The sequence below is a fragment of the Meriones unguiculatus genome, chromosome X (genome assembly GCF_030254825.1).
Source record: "Meriones unguiculatus strain TT.TT164.6M chromosome X, Bangor_MerUng_6.1, whole genome shotgun sequence".
NCBI classification, from domain to species: domain Eukaryota; kingdom Metazoa; phylum Chordata; class Mammalia; order Rodentia; family Muridae; genus Meriones; species Meriones unguiculatus.
Genome location: NC_083369.1, coordinates 24,794,963 through 24,813,433, shown reverse-complemented (window position 1 = coordinate 24,813,433; position 18,471 = coordinate 24,794,963). Strand labels below are relative to the sequence as shown.

Sequence of the window (18,471 nt, the reverse complement as noted above, 5' to 3'; positions counted from 1 at the left end):
ACTTATTCTTCAAAGTTTGGTATTTTTTTTTTCTTCTTAGTGTAGTTTTTAAACAATAATTTCACTGGATATTTTTTTTCCATTTTCAACATCTCTATATTTTTTCTCAAACTTTGATTCTTTGACAACTTTCTCACTCATGTTGATTACTTTCTAATGACGTTCCTGAATTGAACCACCTATTTCATTTATCTTCATGCTTATATATCCTTTGAAATCCCTGATCTGTTCTGAAAGTAAACATGTGAATTTTTATCTATTTTAGTGTCGTTTTAATAGTTGAAGAATCACTGTCTCTTGGAGGAGCCATGTTGCTTTTTGTGGCATGTGTTTATGTGTTCAGTGTTACAGTCTGTGCACCTGATGGGATAACTAAGTCTTCCATTTTTATTTAAATGTGTTTGTTGTATTAGGCTTTCACTGGAAGGTGCAATCCCCAGTACTATTCAAACAGGAGAAAATTAATTACTATAGCAGCCATAACACCAAGACAAACTAGATGGAGAAATGTACTTTAAATTGATTAAAGTCAGCTATTATATGACTCATGGGCATAAAAAACAAAATGGCAAAAATAATATAGAGTGAGCACTGATGTTAAAATTACTTTAGCTGAAACCAAAAATAATAATTAACTAAAATAAATAAAGGGTGTGGGAAAGGAAAATAGTAAAGAAGAATCAAGATTATATAGATTTTAAAAATTAAAAGAAGATACAAGCATAAAGAAAATGGTGGAGGAGAACAAGAGATACATAACTGAAAAATAAATAAAAATATACAAGTAAAATTATAAATAAAATATATAAGAACGGAAGTAAGAAATAAAACTGTGGCTAGATAGGTCATATACCCTAAAGGAGAGCCTACTATTATTATTCTGCTAAATGGGAATAGTATTAAAACAGTTTTTAATGACTTACCCTTATGTAGATGAGTACATCTTTCAACCATTATCAGAGAAGCTTAGTCTTAGTTTTCTATTGTTCTGACAAAATGCCATGACTAAAACAACTTATTATTATTATTTTTTTTTTGGAAATCTTTTCTTGTAATTTTTTTATCAGTTACATTTTATTAACTCTGTATCCCAGCTGTATCCCTCATTCCCTCCCAGTCCCTCCCTCCCTCCCTCATCTCCACCGTGCCCCTTTCCAAGTCCACTGATAGGGGGGGACCTCCTCCCCATTCATCTGATCCTGATTTATCAGGTATCTTCAGGACTGGCTGCAAAGCCCTCCTCTGTGGCCTAGCAGGGCTGCTCCTCCCTTAGGGGGCGGCAAGGTCTTATAAAACATAGTGTTTAACTGAGCTTGTGGCATCAGAGGGTTAGAGTCTGTGATGCCCCATCAAAAGCATGGCAGCAGGAATAGCAAAGAGCTCACATCTTTTTTTAAAGATTTATTTATTTATTTTTGTATATGAGTGCTTTATTTGCATTTACACCTATATGCCAGAAGCAAGCGTCTAGTATGTGAGCCACCATGTGGTTGCTGGGAATTGAACTCAGGACCTCTGGAAGAGCAGAACAATGATCTTAACCACTGAGCCACCTCTTTAGCCCAAGAGCTCACATCTTGATCTGTAAGCAAACTGGGAATGGGCATCTTTTATAACTTAAAGCCCATCCCTGGTGACACACTTCCTCTGACAAGGCCACACCTCCTAATCCTTCCCAAAAAGATCTACCAGTTGAGGGCCACATATTCAACTATTTGAGCCTACAGGAGCCATTCTCACTTAAACCATCACATTAATTAGCATAGAGACACAACTGGTTAAAGTGCAAAAAATAAGAGACTATGAATGCTCAGCCCTAAATGAGATATCTATATAACACTCCTCTCCCCAAGTCTTAGGGTTCTGTATGGAAGAGGAGGAAGAATGATAGTTAGAGCCAGTAGTAATAGATGACTATAAGAAAATAATGTTTCCCAATACAACAGGGCAATTGCATACGTATACAAACTCATATGAATTGTCACAGCATGCACAAGATGTATGAATGAATCACGCCAGACAAAAATCCCAGCATGAGGCAGGAAAGCCCTAACACTATCTAGAGGAAATTTTGACAATTGATAACTGAATCAGTTTTCATTGAGGATGTGAACCCTGGTAGGTCCACCATGCTCTGTGGAGGGCTCCACATCTAAAAGTATTTTGGGCAGCAAAATCTGAACACAATGAGTTTTAAAAAGAAAGACAACATGAAGTTAGATGGGTAGAGAGCTGAGGACGAATCTAGAAGGAGTTGGAAAATATGCTCAAAATAAATTCTATGACATTCTCAGAGAAATATAGAAAGTTACTGTCTCAGCAGTGACAGAATTATTTATGAGCTTCCCTCCCTTAAGTTCCAACAGTCACTTCTCATTATTATTATTGTTGCGGGTTGTGTGCCAGATTCTTGCTCTAGATAGTCTCCAGTTTATGTACTTTGGGACGGCTACCGTATCTCTTGAGTGTATTGGGATAGGAGGTATCAGGTAAAGCACTGAGACACATTGGCTGGAAGACCTGTTTCAGTGCTATTTCTGTTCAAAATCAAACACCGCATGGAAGAGAGGAGGCCATAGGAAATGTCCACTGAACTGTAGATCTCCCAGTCCTGTGAGAGGAAAACTGTATGGTAGCCACAGATTTAGAACAGGTACGATCCGATGGCTAGGAGCTTTTATTCTATGTAGTTATCACACTCCTACCAAAGAGGATGGGGCCACCAATAGGTTAATGCTTCATCACTTGAGTTTCTTGCCACATGAGCTTCTTACTGTATCTTTGTCCAGCCCTCTCATCAACCATGACTTCCTTGTGTAGCCATTACCCACACATGGGCTGTGGTTCTGTTTCCCTAGTTTCTTTGGCTTGTGATTGATCCTTATTTCCAGATGTCCAAAGTAGATCAGTCTCTTATAATGTGTCCCCTCTCAAGACGGCACCTGTCATAAGCTTCCAAGTTACAGGGAGTGTCAAAATGGGCTTCTTCTCCAATGGTGATTTGTCACAAAGTCGTCATTCACGCCACATTTTCCAACTAGAAATAGGACTTGTGACAGTGTCCAGGTGTGGTGGCATAAAACTTTAATTCCAATACTCAGATAGCAGATAATGGTGGATCTTTGTTCCAGGACAGCCAGAGCTACCTAATGAGAGCCTGTCAAAAAAAAAAAAAAAAAAAATTGTGACACCTATGGCTTTGTCTTGTGGCAGGAACTGACAGTCTCCTTTTAAACCAGGGTGGCCTGGCTTACCTTGTACAAGAGTTTTGGCTCAACCTCCACTCCCATTGCACTAGAAATCTTGCAGGACTAAATCTTTATTCTCCCTGTATGGCTTTACTATTTTTTTCAGGTCTTTGAGCTAGAGTACAATCTCTTTTGTGACTTCTTATATTCTTACTTTCTCTTTTTCATATGTTATCTGTCCTTTGTTTCCCCGATTTTCTAAAGTTTAGCATCATGAAGAGGTGGTTTCTACTCCAAGATCTGGACACGTTCCATCCTGTAGTTTTGTAAGGTATAAAAGCTATATAAGGCTCCCTTATATTATTTTTTTATATAACAAAAAGTGAGGTTCCAATGGTTCCAATAAATAACTTACTTGAAAGAAAACATATGTCAAAGATAGAACTCAAGAACAAGTACAACTGGAATATTTTGTATTGGAATAGGAATTCAATAAATAACAACTTAACATTAATGCACAACAGAATGAATACATGAGAGGCCTATGTGAACATATTATGAACAAAAATAATATTGTTTGAGACAAGATTTTATAAAAATAATCACCATGAAAATATAACCATTGGAATTTATGGTAATATTGTGGTAGTCATAGTGAATCAAAGATTTTAAGAAAGAGAGGTTATCCAACCATGTGCAGGGTTATAGTTGTGGAAAACACAGTCTAACTGGGCTATTTCAGAGACTTTCAACGGGGAAACTAGAAAGTTTATAGAAATGTATTTAAAAATATTCTACAAAAAATTTCCACAAACAAGTGAAGAAGTGAATCTGTAGAAAAGGGCGTACTGTGCTCTAGACAAATACTTAAAGAGTAGCTGATATCAAGACCCATGACACACTAAACTTTGGAACATAATGATAAAGAAACAAGGTTTCAGTTTTCAAATAGGAAAACAAATGTGAACTGTTTGTACAAAGAAAAAAGTCTTGGGCTTCCCAAGTTGAAAGAAAATATAAAACTCTGAACATTCAAGTTTAAAGTAAGCATGTCCTATCTAATCAGTTAGTTTTTCAAGTTAAAAAAAAAAAAGCAAAAAGCATGACCCAGGAAAGAAACCATTCATAGGACCTTCTAAGATATCCAACCAACAACAAGAAAAATAAAATTTAAAAATGTCTGAGAATAGAGAGCTCATGATAAAGAAATAGAATTAATTCTATTTAAGTAAATAAATATTTATATTCTATGTACAGGCCTTAAATAAGTGTAGTGTTGATGTCAGAGCAACATGTTTGAGTTCACAGGAAGGAAAATCATAACTTATAAATACTTGGAATTCAAGGAAGAGAAGGTGAACGGGGATATTACAGTGACAATCTTATTTTCCATAGTATAGAATCAATATCTCTTAAGGTGAAATAACATTTATCCAAAGGTTAGAAATTTCTGTGGTTTCATTTCAGACTTCTGCTAAATTCTAGTAAAACTAAATTGACTACTTTTAATAAAACTGGCCTACACATCAATGTTCCATTTTCATAAAAATCATTTTTGTCTAGCCATCCATCTCTTTTCTGAACATGTACATCGGAAGATGTCTGAAATGAAAATCACTAAATATTAACACTGATTGAGTTTTTCTTTGAAAGTATTTAGAACAATCTTAGTTTTCAAATTTTTATATTAATGGTAACACAATTTTCATTTTTCAGAAGAAAAAACTTATTTGTTATTTTTTATACTTGAATCTGATTTTACCTGACACACCAATACTTGTAAATGTTTAGTTGAGTAGACATATTCTTTGCATAATGAAATGGCATCTCCCTCTTGTGGGAGAATATGCATTTATCCATTAAATATCGTGCAATTAGCACCCACCATGGGCCTGAACAAATAGTGAACCCTGCAGGAGAAATAAAGCTTATAATATTCAAAGAACTTCATTTAGTTGAACAGAAATGATACCTACAGGAACAGGTTTCTTATCAAAGGCAAATATATCAAAGTGAGAAGAGCTCAACTGTTAGAATACATAGAATAGATGCATATACTACAAAGCAACGTAAGGCACACTCCCTTAAGGAATTTATCATTCGCGTGAGAAGACTAAACATGATGTATATGCTTTTATTATGATATGGGTAATGCAATTAATTGATGAGACGCAATAATGCAATATGAAGAAAGGAAAGAATAAAAGACGTCACTGGCACAATGACTAAAGAAGTGCTGTTACAGTTTAAATGTAAAATGTCTCCAGCAGGCTCATCCATTTGAACACTTGAGTCCCGGCTTAGTGGTGCTGATTGGGGTGTTGTAGAATCTACAATGTAGATCCTTCAAGAAGTAGTGGCTAGCTGGAAGAATTTGGTCTTGCTTCCTGCCTGATCTGTCCACTTCACTTTTTGATCTGCACAGTAATGAGCAGGTGTCATGCTCCTATCCTTTCAGAAACACCATGCCTTTCCCATTATGATAAATTATATACCCTTAAAACATGATCCAAGTCAAATCCTCCCTCACTTAAACTACATCTTTGCTACAGTGACTAGAAAAGGAACAATTACAGACACTAGCAGAGCCAGAGTTAGGGAGATGACTACAGCTTGAGTTTAACTCTGAAAACTGTTTCCTTCCAGCTGCCTCTTACTGTTTCCCACACTTTATACCAAATTAATAGTAACTGAGTCTTTGCTATCCCTCAAAATCTTGGTACTATCTGACAATTCAACTTGGCAAACATTTGTGGCCCACTGTGCCGTGTCCTGAACTGGCTATACAAAACTAAATAAATAATATGTAGCCCTTTCTCCCAAAGAAGTTAAAGAGGGAGGCAACACATATTTCTCAAAGGCCCTACTTGTGCCGAACAGTGTGTTAGGAGACACCTATGGAATTTCACTTCATTCTTCCAACAACATTATGAAATAGGTAACGTTTTCTTTTCACAGAAGACGAGTCTGAAGCTCAGGAAGCTCAGCAGCTAGAAGTCACTTGAGTACATATCAATCCATCTCATAGGAAGAACAGATGCTTGCCAACCACAATGATAATCAGGGATTTTTGTCACAAAAAATGTATGAGGAGAATACTCTCGCGTTCGTAGAAATGTCTTCCTGAAAGTGACTCATCTTTGGGAAATAAGGGTAGAGCTGGAACTGCAGGGGAAGGCCACCCTGCCCTTTCAAGGCAATAAAGATCAAAGGAAACCTCCAGTTTTTAATATATCACTAACTCCAGGATATGAAAAAATACTTAACACTTAATAAGAACTGAGTGTCTGCTGACTGATAAACCACACAAACGAATGAGTAAAATATTATGAGAGGACATTTTGAAAATATGGTTTCATTCATTTAATAGATACTTATCAAGGTCTTATTATGTGGTAGACAATGCTAATCACTTTTTATTGGAGGCCAGACATATTTCTTGATCTTAGGATACATATAATATAATAGATAAACATTTAAATACTTACATAAAATTGGTGAATAATATAGGATCATATAGGAGAAACTTTCATAGCAGATGGATCAGAGAAGACTCTAGAACTAAGTTACAGTAAAGGCAAGATTTTCAGGATTACTAGGAAAGTGGGTATGTAGATGATCCAAGCTAGATTGAACTTGAAAGCTTCCTCCCTGAGAACAAGGTTTTGTGGTACCAGAAGGTACCATGCAAGCTTCCAAAGAAGGGAAGCAACTTACAGTATTACCCAGCTCTGAACCACAAAAATGACCAGCATGGCATAAAAACTCTAGGGGTGCAATAGTGCCACACATACCTTGGCAGTAACCAACAGTTCTTTAATTGTACTTAAGGCCCACTCAACAAGTAGGAAATCATGACTGCTATTGGAAACCTAGCTACCTATCTGGGGCTAGTGAATTCATGATTTTTGGAGTAGAACCTACAACCACCACTCTACTAAGCTAGTATAACCCCTAACTATACTCTACATCCTTAGACCACAGACAGGTGTAATTTTCACCCCTCATAAAGGAAACTTGTTTTTGCAGTAGATAGAGACCATTACAGAAAACTATAACTGATCAAAATGCAGAGTAGTGAATCCCAATCCTAACAGATATATCCATAACACAAGTCCTACACTTAAGGGTCAGGGTTCATTGTACAAGAAGGAGTGGTATGATTGTAAGAGCCATACAAACAAGAAGTTTGCTGTGAAATTGTCTCCTAGAAGTGTCAGAAAAGCTAGACCATGAAGTCTCACCAATATGGCTACCAAAGCCTGACCTGAACAAGGATGATACCAATAGACATGTTAACATGGAAGAGAAAAATTATAAGACACCTCAACACTAGAAAAAGAACTACAGGCAACTAATGAATTCTTATAGCTAGAGAAATAGTCTTCCCTGGGAAGAAAACAACAATTGGTTATCTAGTACCAAATGATCAGCTCTGATTTATACACAAGCAATATTAAATAGACTGAGTGGGATGTATTTTATACTTAGGAGTGTGTGTGTGTGTGTGTGTGTGTGTGTAGTAACAAAGAAAAAGAGGCCATGAATTTGAATCAAAACAAGGTGGTACATGGGAGAGTTTGGAGAGGGAAAAAGGAATTGGAGAAATAGTATAATTATAATTTTAAAAATCATTTTTTTTAAAAAAGCAAGTAAGGAATGGAAAGTTAGATGTGTTGTAGTAAATAAAAAATGAATGTTGGGTTACATAATGTTCATTATTAGACCTAAGATTATCATGGTGGTATTATTTAACCCGCTGTCACAAATAATAACACCTAGACATCTGTTAGATTTTATAATTGCCTTATTTACTTTGGGACAGGCAGATATTTCACCTACGCTGGCTCAATAACCTCATCATCCATCTCCCAACCCCTCCTATCCAATGCCACCTACCTTAATCCTTCTCAACTGGTCTACCTTTTATCCATAATCCCATGATACTTGCTTGTATTCTTCTTCTGGGCCTTTTCATGTCATTATTGGAGTCCTTTCTCTCAGCCCACATGGATTTTTCTCTACCTTAACCCATCACAGCATTCTCCTTCCTCCTCTCTTTCCATTCATCTGTTTCCCATGTTTCTCCTGTCCCAGAAGCCTAGGAACCTTAGACACTCCTACCCCATTCTGCCCTGCCCAGTTATAGGACATTTATTCAATCAATCAGGTATGTTTTAGGCAGGTTTACGAAACAAGGATAGGTGTAACCAGATCTTGAGGTACAGTAATTAGCATAAAAATAAAATATCAGAACAATCCCCAACACAGATGCTATCAGTTAAATGAATTCTGGGAAGGCAATTTCTAGGTAGGAAGAAATGGCTGCAGCAGTGACCCCAAACTCATCCCCAAGTTCTTCATATATTCCAAATCTTCATAACACTCCAAAGGCCCAAAATTCTTTCTCCTTAGACATCCACACGAAAGTTCTTCTTATCTGAAACTTCTCCTTCCCATCCCACAAATGACCATTTCATGTGAGGCAGGGACACATGGTCACCATATCCTGCTTCAAATATTATGTCATCAAAATATCATTAGACTGTAGCTCTGGGACTCCTTACATCCATATAGGCCTACCTGAACCACATGCTGCATTGCTGTGGGCCAAAAGAGTTATAACAGAGTATGTTTTCTCCACTCTGTCTCTCTCTAAATATTCAAACTAAGTAATCTCAGTACCCATAGTGAACAATGAATAAGTCTTTGTGGAGTAAACATACCCTTCCTGAGAGCAAGAAATAATTTTTTTCGTGCTTACTCATGAAGAGCTGAGTTCATCTGTTAAAATTAGTAATGTATATGCCCTGTTATACCATCTTCTATCCTGATTATATCTTAGCACGAATGTGTGTGCCTGAGCAGTGTGTGTGTGTGTATGCAGTGCTAGGTCTCGAGCCATTTTTAATTATTTAGTTCAGTGGCTTCTTTACGTGAATGTGTCCGTCTATTAGAAACGAAGTTTCACAATGTATTTTCTTCCTCTCTGAATCTTCAGCAGCTAGCACAATGCTTAGCACACACAAATATTTAACTATTTGTTGAAAAATTAATAACTGAAGACATAATGCCCAACCTTTTGGGCTTTCTTGCTCTTCCTTTAAAACCCAAGCCCACAGTGGAAAATAAAAAAGAACTTTCTGCTTTTCCTTAGCACAGTTTATATTCTCTAAAGGAATTTTACTGAAACCTAAAGGAAAAGAGAGAATAGGAAGTGTGAGTTGAGTTTTTATATTACAGATTCTGGATCCCACAATTCCAACTGAGTCCCCATAGACCCTCTCTGGAAACTGTATAATTTAGGACAGTTGTCCCAGGATTCTCCTCTGCCCCCACAGCTTTCACTTGCATAACTCCAGTAGGCTGTAGCTCCCTTTGCAGGCAGGTGACTGAGAGACACTGACCAGTAATAAGACTTGGCTGCTTCAACAGCTCTTGTTTTCCTCCTGCCCTGTCCTGCCTCCTCCCTATTTGGTCACAAATGTGTCAGGTCCCAACCTCTACCACCTGCATCTTTCCATTTCTAGCTCACAGCAGTGAAAAACTTCGCTCTGCTGTTTCCAATTTCCTAAGCCTTAAAAGGGTTCACACTTCAATTCTGGTGTCTGGCTTGCAGTCACTACCCAGTTCATAGCCAGTTTACAGGAGAGTAATGATTATCACTCTTGAGTCTCAGGAACTGGCCCTGGAGCTTTTTATATGAGCTCAGCAAGAGTACTCCTTATCTTCCCTTTGCAGGGCACTACACCAGACCTGGAACAAGCCTGAAGTGAGAATTTGAGGTATTCTTAGGAATACAAAGATGAAGAGTGTGGTGTGAAATAAGAGAGGAGACACAGAACAAGCTTTAAGCAGTGACTGTGTGAGAGAAAGTATGTTGTGCTGTGCTGACTATGGTTGTATGATTTACAAGTCTTTGTAAAAAGAAATAGCTGTTTTTTTTTTCTATATTCACTGGCCAGTAAACATGGTATGGGTTAAAGTAAAACTATAGAACTAGATTATAATAGTATTGTCTGCGCATAGCTTTGGTTAGATGTGAACATTACCCATGCTTTTGGAATAAAGAAAATCATGCTTCATTCCCACGTGAATACCAACATTTGAGATTTACCCCATTGGCTTGACACAATGATGTCCCTGGTGGAACACACAGCTGTGTGCCCCGTATGGAAGTCATGGGAGCTACTTTCATTTCCTGGAGTAGACAAGTTAGTTGGTATTTCCTCAATGTATAAATTCTCAACAAATATTCATTTTTATTTTTTCATTTTTTTTGTGAGGATCAAATTCTTTAAGAAGAAAAGACTTGCGAATTCATAATGAATTAAGAAAATTTCATCCTAATGCCCAAAGGTTCAGATGGTGAGGGATAAGAGAATGCAAGTATGAACATCCAAGCCCACATCACAAACATATGATGTATGTTCTACAGCTCCTTTTTCTTCACCCCTGACAGACATTCCTAATCAATCCTAGCACACTAAGATTGTGTCCATGTACAGCCTCGGACTCCTCAGCATATCACACTAAGCAATTTTTACTATTCATTTGGATGGTAACATGTATTTGTATCTTGAACTTAGATCCCCTTTGATATGGAGAGATCATGAATAAAGGCCTGAAATGAGAGTAAGACATTTCTATTGTAAATTGAAGTAATCTCTGAATATACTACTACATACATACACTTTCACTAATGACTAAGTTTATCATAAGGGTTTTCTAAGGACATTAAGTTTTATTAAAGATATATAAATGATCCATAAGGGGAAAGATACATGTGAGCTCTGAAGAAATTAGTGTGGGTGGGCCATGATTTCTTATATTTCTGAATCTGACCATGTAAATTTTTTATTCTTAAAATGACATTTTCATCCGTCCTCTTTCTGGAAAGCTCCTGCATGTGTCTTATATTGCAGAATAAGCTCTATCTTTTCTCTGAAGTCTCGCCTCTTCCTTGTCCCCATTCTAAAAAGGGTCAATTATCTTTAAGTCATTTTTCTCTGTCTCCTTTTGCTATGGTTTTGTTATGTCCAGGTTTTGAGGACCCCAAAGACCACCAAGTAGTCGACTGTGATGCAAATGCAGGAGGGTCTTTTTATTACAAGCTCGAGCTCAGGCCCACACCCTGACAATGCAGCGGTTCTTGAGTGTAGAGACTTGAGTTCATAGGGAGGAGGGCTTTTATTTAGGGTTGCAGCAAGGTTTGAGAAATTCCAGCAAAGCAGTTTTATGATTGATTCACATTTAGCAAATATCGGGTGTCCAGAGGAAATTGTTTGCCCAAAGGGCCAAGCCAAACAGTTGATTTACTCACCTTATTGTAAAGAACACCTGGGTAAATTCCAGGTCTTCACTGATAATCCATTGCTAGGGGTGATGGTTAAATATTACCGGGTTTTCTCCAGGCTATTCTTGGGTAGGGAACTCCATTGTCTTCTTTCTGGAATTGGTGACCTATGGCCTAGTTCCTAGGTATGGTGGCTTTTGAGGTCAGGGGTCAGGTCTGGTTCTTTCATTCTCCCCTTCTCATGGTCATGGGAAGACCCAATCACAGGTCTTCCGGATATGAACAGTGTCCTCCAGATTTACCCTTCCATAATGGGATCTGAGTATCACTAACTGTATTGCTCTCAAGCTTTTCTTCATAAAAGCTACCAAGTGATTTAAAATGCAAGGCCAAAAGGTAAAAATCAAAATGAGTAGGGGTCCCATCAAGGTGGATATAAAGGTAGTAAGCCAAGGAAAACTGTTATACCAGGATTTTAAACAATCCTCTGGAATTCTTTCTCTTTTTCTGGCATCTCTGTAGGCTTTCTCTTACTCTTGGTAAGGATTTTCTAATCATTCCTGAGTGGTTTACATAAAAACAACATTACTCTCTAAGGGCTGCACACAGCCCACCCTGCTGTATAAACAACAGATCCAAGCCCCTTCTGTTTTGTGACACTACTTCTGCCAGGGAATCAACATTCTTTTCTAAATGGGTGATTGAGTTCTCAAGGCATTGAATATCTTCATCAATATCTGCCTTTAAGCTGTTGTAACTCTGGTTTTGTACAGCCAGTGATGCATTACCAGTTCCTACTCCAGCTATACAGGTCCCCAAGATAATAGCTAATGTCAGGGAGCCCCTTTTGACTGAGCATTTCAGCCTATTGAGTAGGATAAAGGCCTATGAATTTCTCTCTCTCTCTCTCTCTCTCTCTCTCTCTCTCTCTCTCTCTCTTCTTCAGGCTGACATTAGGATGACGATATTAGGAACTCGGGAAGGCTGAAAGGCTAGTCAAAAGCTAGGCAATGGAGCACTTATCAAAACCATCTAACTAGTGATCCAGTTGAAGAGACAAGGAGCCATCCCATCAGCTGGACTGGTTTACTTCAGCTTCCAGCAAGTCCAGATTTCAGTTTGCAATCCATAGCTGATCCCTGAATAGAGTCCGTCAGCCAAGTGAAAATCTGCTGAGACAAATTTATACTAGAGACAGAAGTTAAAAATTGTCTAGTAATTGGAGAAAGTGAGAAAGACCATGGGAAAAATCCCATTTTAAAATCAGGCAGGTGTACTCATTCAGATAAAGCAGGTAATAGGTAGTCTGCAAGACAGCAGGAGTAGACTTATGCCATTAAGACCTAGTAAAAACTATGGCTTTGGTGTAAGAGATATACACATTAGACAGAGATGTTTTTAGCATGATAAGAACCTTTAAGTCTTTCTCCAGAAGACAACCAAAGGGAAATTAACATCTTGAGCCTGTGACTGGATAATAAGCAGTCAGGGCTCCATCAGCTTATCAGAACTCTATTGATCAATGCCATAAATCTGAAGTTTTGAAATTTATAACAAAGTAAGTACAACAATAACATAGAGGGGAAATCTTAAATATCTTTCATTTTGCCTTAAATTATGTTTTTATATTATTACATACCTTAAAACATCTTAGACCCATAAACATCTTACAACTTGCATTTACCAACCTTAAAATACCTACATGGACCCTTCAATATTCCTTGAATTTATTAACTTTGAAACATCTTCCAATTTTTAGATCCTCATAAACTTAAACTTTCATATTCTCAGACCTTAGATAAACTTTACATTTTTTATCTAGTATTTTTACCATAAGACACAGGCAGTTAACATGAAGCCTGTGAGCAAGGCAAACCTATTTGCCTTTCTAAATAAGAGCTCTAGTACCTTGTAGTTCTAACTAGCTAATGAATTGGCCAATGAATTAACAGTGGATCTAATTGCCTGCTCAAAAGCTACATTAGCTTAGCCACCAATGTGATCAGAGACCTGATAAGGATAAATTATAAGCTAAATGAATCTATGTACCAATCAAAATGACAGAGATGACTAGCCAGTCCACCATGTAGTGCAGTTGTCCCTGGCTCCTCTGGTTTCATGGCATCACGAGCAGAGGCAGTCTGGTTATCAGACCCAGAAGATGAGAAACTATTTCTGTAGAAAAGAAGAACATGAGAGAATGGCCTCACCTCACCTTCAGCAATGTGAAGCAATGACTCTTCAGGTGTCCACAGGTTAGGCTGGGCCCTAGCCCTAGCGGTGGGCCAGTTGGGGCAGTCTTGCCTAGTGGTCAACATACCACAACCCAGAGTTGAATTCATCTGTCGTTGGCCCAAATCTTCTCAGAGACCTTGGGGAGATACTGCCAAGTATTTAGGACTTTCTGTCATAATAAAACTTACATACATTAGATGTCATATTCATCAGATCTCTGACAAGCTTGAGGGTCAGCATATCTGAGATAATCTTTGCCTGTCTTTACTTATGTGCTCTAAACTGCATCCTGTAAAACAGAATGTTATAATTTCTAATTCTGGCACATTCTGTAGTTAAGTGTTTTCGGATCATATCTATTTCAAGTAGAACTACATAGGCAAACTTTGTAGTTACCCATCCTAGGCTTAAGCTTGAAAACATAAACAAGAGACAAGGTAAAGCTCAATCTTGTAACAAACGGCAGTCACTAGCATAACTTTAAATATATTTCTGAAGTAAAATCAAAGCAAAACTTGAAATCATACAGTTCATAGAGGGGCTGGCAAATCTTGTTGATTCTATCATATTGTAGTATTAAGACCAAACAGCAAAAAGCTTAAAGGACAGAAGTTGCACTCAGTACTAAACAGGGAAGTGAACAGAGATGGCAGCCCTCGACAAAGATGGCAGTAAAACCATGGCTCCCTCCTCTTTATCCCTGAACCAACATGCTGGCAAGCCACATGCTGTTACAGGCTGTGGCCAGCAATTTAAAACATAGCCGTCAGGTGTTGCTGGTGGTGTTGTAACCTCCTGCTGTATAGCACTGTGGAGCTTTTACAGTTTTCCATAACCAAATTCTACCATTGTAATCAAGTAAGTTTCAGAACCAACTGCTTAACGGAACGGTGTAGAACAATTTTAAAACTCTTCTTGGACTATTCTGACCATTCCAAACCTATAAGCCAGAAAGTAACAGCATTGATTCTTTCATTTAGGAACCGGCAGCCAGGCACACACTTCACATATGAATAGATCTTCACAAACCATGGTTGAATTACACAACATGTCTCAAAAGTACAAGCCTGAATTATATTTAAAATGTTTTTATAGCCTTAAACACATTTTTAAATTTAAAAGTCAAAACCAAATTTTACCTGTAAATAGTTCAAGTCTCTAAAATCAATAACAATTAAAATTGAGACTTGACTTCTTAGTCTAAAAGGAGATAGGATGATAAACAGAATTCATTATGACTAAGAGGTTGTAATTTTTTTTTTTGGCCTATGCCATACTACATGACAATTTCAAGATGGCACAGTCACATTACATGGCAGGCTACATAGTTGCTATTTTAAAACATCTGTGTTTCTATAGATGTTACACACACATACATATATATGCATATCCATATGTTTTAAACAAGAGTTTGAATTTAACCTTTAAACATATCCAATCACTGTTAATCTATAACCAATACATACAGACATATAGACATACATGTAATGGCCATTCATTCATTTAAAACAGACAGATAAACCCCCTTTTACTTCATCCTGCTGCAATTTCAAAGATTTTGTTATCTGTTGAATCTACGAAGAAGTTTGAGACTTGCTAACCGTAGTTTCCCGGGGCACCGCATGGTGCAGCCACTCCTTGGTATGCCTCCTCACCTATGCCCACTCATGCTGACCCCCGAAGAGAAGTAGGAATTTCACCACTTTTCCTCCTGGAGGCCAAGCTTGCACAAGCTGCACTCTTCACAGTGGCATAAGCTTCCTCTACCACAGGATTTCAGCTAGAGCTGCTGCCCAAGGGCAGCAACCCTTGGGATAGGAATGGCTCCACTCCATGGGTGACACTGACTCCATCCCTCCCCAAGCCATCTTCACCAACTAGGCCTTCCCAGCCATCCGGGTGGAAATGAGCCCATCACCCTGGGCAAGCTCCCTGCCTGCCCTGCTCTTTGCTGTTTTCCACCTGTCCCTGGCCCAAGGCATGCTTCCACCAGTGACCAGAGGTGCCCCAGCCTATTGTGCTAGGAGCATACGGCAGGCAAAGTCACCATGGTGCACAGCTATTTGGTCACCAACCTACCGAGACCACCACAAGCAAACACACACACAATAACACAAGAAAAGAATGTACCAGTGCAACACTGGCAAAGAGAAAGGAAGAAGGAAAAAACCAAAACTTGGAACAGCCACCCCTCCCTCGATGGGCCTTCTGTCCTGTTCCCTTACGGGTGGCCTGCCCCAGTCGGGCTCCACCCAACTACACCAGAGTTTGGAACAACAGCCTATCATTCTGTCAGACCAGAGACAGAAGCAGCAGCCAAGCTCTGCCAGACCAGAGGCCAGAGCAGCAGCCAAGCTCTGCCAGACCAGAGGCCAGAGCAACAACAGACAAGACAGTCAACCAGAAAGACGTACACAGAGCCAGATCCTGCCACTCCCACGGCAGAAAAACACACACAGAGCCAGACAACAGTTCCCACTGCTCCTGCAGTGGGAAATCTGAAAGTAGGACAGCAGCAAAGCCACGTGTGGGCCTCAACCTGCCTTGTCCTGATCCAGAGATCCAAAGATCACAGAAAACTCTATAACCTCTTACCAAAATTCAGGGGCTCTATTCCTGACCTCTGATATTACAGATTTTGCCTCAAGGCCCGAAACAGAAACACCAAGACATAGACAGACACAGACAAACAGACACAGACAAGACACATATCTGCTGGTCCTTAACCCTTTGGTTTGAGAGTCCTGGGGCGTCTTACGGATCTCGGACAAGCCCACAAGATGTTATGTACAAATTTTGTGGGCCCCAAAGACCACCAAGGAGCTGATTGCAATGAAAACTCAGGAGGGTCTTTTTATTACAAACTCGGGCCCACACCATCACAGACTCAACAGTTCTTGAGTGTAGACCCTTGAGCTCAGGGGGAGGAGGGTTTTTATTTAGGGTTGCAGCAAGGTTTAAAAAATTCCAGCTAGGCAGTTTTATGATTGATTGACATTTAGCAAATATCGGGTGTCCAGAGGAAATTGTTTGCCCAAAGGGCCAAGCCAAACAGTAATTGATTTACTCACCCTAATGTAAAGAACACCTGGGTAAATTCCAGGTCTTCACTGATAATCCATTGCTAGGGGTGATGGTTAAATATTACTGGGTTTTCTCCAGGCTACTCCTTGGATAGGGAACTCCATTGTTTTCTTTCTGGAATTGGTGACCTATGGCCTAGTTCCTGGGACTGGTGGCTTTTGGGGTGGGGGGATCAGTCCTGGTTCTTTCAGTTTGAACATGAAATGCCTCCTATGTTGGGTGCATATATGTTGGAGTTTGGTTGGCAGCTGATGGGTTTGGGAGAAGTGACTGAATTATGAGGATTCTATGAAGAGAAAGGTATCCTGACAACCAGGAGCCAAGGAATACTACAAACTCACACTGTACAACAAACTTCACATAAAAAGTTTATTGGGAAAGACACAAGACGGTGGCTTCCCCTGCTTGAGTAAGAAGCAGCAAAGTACTGAGCAGCAGGCAGGTTTTCTACAGGGTTTCTTGGGGTGCAAAGCTTTCCAAGGTAGCCTGGACTTGCTGGGATTCTTGGTCTGATCTTGAGCTTTCTCTCTCTCTCTCTCTCTCTCTCTCTCTCTCTCTCTCTCTCTCTAAGTCAGAACTTCATCGCCTGCATCTGGAAGGGCTGAATCTAGTCATTAGGTATGGGGGTAGAACCTGGCTACTTGCACCTTCATGAATGGATTAATTCATTGATGGATTCAAATTCAAATGGAATATTGGAGGATTGTAGAATTGTCAAAAAGGGGGCTCTTGGAGACTGCATCTTGTCTGTTCCCTTTCCTGCTCCCCTCCTTTCTTTTCTTTCTGTCAACCTTGAAATAGACAAATGCTCCTACTGAAGCATTACGTTAAGATATGAACTTATGATGATGTGGGAAGAAAAACCTAGGAGAGGGAGGAAGGTCTGCTCACGAGACCTGATATACTTTTGTGGTGGAGAGAAGCAACGAACTTCAAACTCCACTGCTAAGGACCTAATGTCCAGTAAGACAGTATGCATATATTTGGAGATGTGATAAACAATCCCTGTATTAGTTACCTTTATGTTGCTGTGATAATATACCCTGACAAATAACTTAAAGAAAGGGTTTATTACTGTCTCTAAGTCCAAAGGGATAGAGTCCACCATTACAAGGAAGGGATAGCAAGGCAGCAAGAGGAAGAAGCTGGCTGATCACATTTTCATTCACACACAAGAAAGAGAGGAAGAGAACAGGAAGTACAGCAAGGTTATACACCCTCAAAACCAACCTCCAGCGGCGTACTTCCTCCAGCAAGGCTACACTTCCTAAAACTTCCATAATCTCTTGAAGCAGAAACACCAACTAGGGACCAACTACTTAACATGAGCCTAAGGTAGACACTATCCATTCAAATCACTGCAATCCCTTTTGCAGTAAGGTTTCTATATACATATTGTTTGTAAATGTTAATGTATGACTGACCTGCAAGCAATTGCCTTGGAAGCAGAACAATAGGTGGGAAGCAAATTGTTCCCTGGTAGGTTGAGAGCATGACATGACTCAGGAAACAGTAAAAGAATAGGGATTGAATTAGCTGAAACAAAAGATTAGTGTGAAATACCCTCAGGGAGCTGAAAAGTGGGCAATAAGAAAAGGACTGAGTGGTGAGCTAAGACTGATAAACTGGAGCAGGTTCTGGTGCTTTATATTTTATAAAGCCCTCCAC

General features: G+C 39.1%; 1 long non-coding RNA gene across 1 annotated transcript in view; it reads right to left on the bottom strand.

Annotated features, from left to right (window-relative positions):
• Positions 1 to 1,307: 1,307 nt before the first annotated feature.
• Positions 1,308 to 18,471, bottom strand: part of LOC132650040 (uncharacterized) — a 28,470-nt gene continuing 11,306 nt past the window's right edge. Inside the window, exons 2-3 of the long non-coding RNA XR_009588393.1 lie at positions 13,700 to 13,855; positions 1,308 to 3,157 (exon numbers count right to left, since the gene is read on the bottom strand). This is a non-coding gene — a long non-coding RNA (uncharacterized LOC132650040). The remainder of the gene's footprint in view (positions 3,158 to 13,699; positions 13,856 to 18,471) is intronic.